Here is a 1,339-nt window from a genome sequence, read left to right as displayed (position 1 = left end):
CTCTGCAGCGCCTCCTTGCCTTTGAAGGAGTCAACAGCTCCTCCCAGTCATTTGCAAACTTGCTTAGTATCCCTTCCAATCCTGTGTCCAAGTCATTTATGAACATGTTGAAGAGCACAGGGCTGAAGATAGAGTCCTGTGGAACCCCACTAGTGACAGGTCACCAGTCTGATGTTACTCCACTGTGTTACCCTCTGTGCTTGACCCGTGAGCCAATTGCTCACCCACCATGTGATTTGTTTATCCAGCTGTGTGCTGTCCAGAAGGATTCCTGTGAGAGACAGTATTGAAAGCTTTACTGAAATCCAAAAAGATTACATCAACTGGCTTCCTCTGATCAACCAGGTGGGTTACTGTGTCATGGAAGAAAATCAGGTTTGGTAAATAGGACTTTCCTCTCATGAAGCTGTGCTGGCTGTGACCAATGACAAAATTGTCTCTCAGGTGTTTTTCAACACCTCCCAGAATAATCTTCTCCATAAAATTACCAGGCACTGAAGTAGACTGACAGGCCTGTAGTTTCCAGGGTCCTCTGTGCCCTTCTTGAAAATTGGGACAATGTTTGCCAGCTTCCAATCAGCCGGGACCTCTCTGGATTCCCAAGACTGCTCAAAAATCATCGAGAGAGGTTTTGGGAGATCAGCCAGCTCTTTGAGGATTCTGGGATGAATCTCATCAGGCCCCACAGATTTGTACAGATCCAGCTGGAGCAGCAGATCCCATACAATTTCAGGGTCGACTGGGAGTTGATCATTCTTGCAGTCATGGTCCTCCAGCTCAGGGCACTGAGACCTCCTTGGTCCATCATCTGTGTTGAAGACAGAGGCAAAGAAAGCATTAAACATCTCTGCCTTGTCTCTGTCCCTGTTTGTGAGGTGACCATCCTCTCCTGTAATGGGACAATGATATTTCCATACTGCCTATTGCCATTAATGTATTTGAAAAAACTCTTTGTATTGTCCCCCAAGTATTGATGGAGGGGTATAAACATAAGGCATACAGGCCAATGTGGTCAGCCATATGTTCCATTTATTATTTAATTAAGTCAACTTTTATACAGTTTAGTTTGTTTGGGGCACATGCTTACAACAAGGTGATTGGATAGCTCAGACTGTACACGCGCCTCATGTCTCCAGTTCATTGGACCTGATGTTCTGTCCACGCGATCTGAAGTCATAGTTGGAATGTAGAGGCCTTCCTAATTAGGAACTTTCTGAAATCTGCAGGTGCACCCTTATCTATACTTTCTCAAGGCTTTCTTGCTCTAAACATACTATGTTCTCAAACCTTATAATTAGACACACAGCTAACAAGTATAAACATTGCATATTTTCACACA

Source organism: Neopelma chrysocephalum, unplaced genomic scaffold (genome assembly GCF_003984885.1).
Source record: "Neopelma chrysocephalum unplaced genomic scaffold, ASM398488v2 Primary Assembly neopelma1_62, whole genome shotgun sequence".
In the NCBI taxonomy this organism is placed as follows: domain Eukaryota; kingdom Metazoa; phylum Chordata; class Aves; order Passeriformes; family Pipridae; genus Neopelma; species Neopelma chrysocephalum.
Note: the sequence above shows the minus strand (reverse complement) of the source record.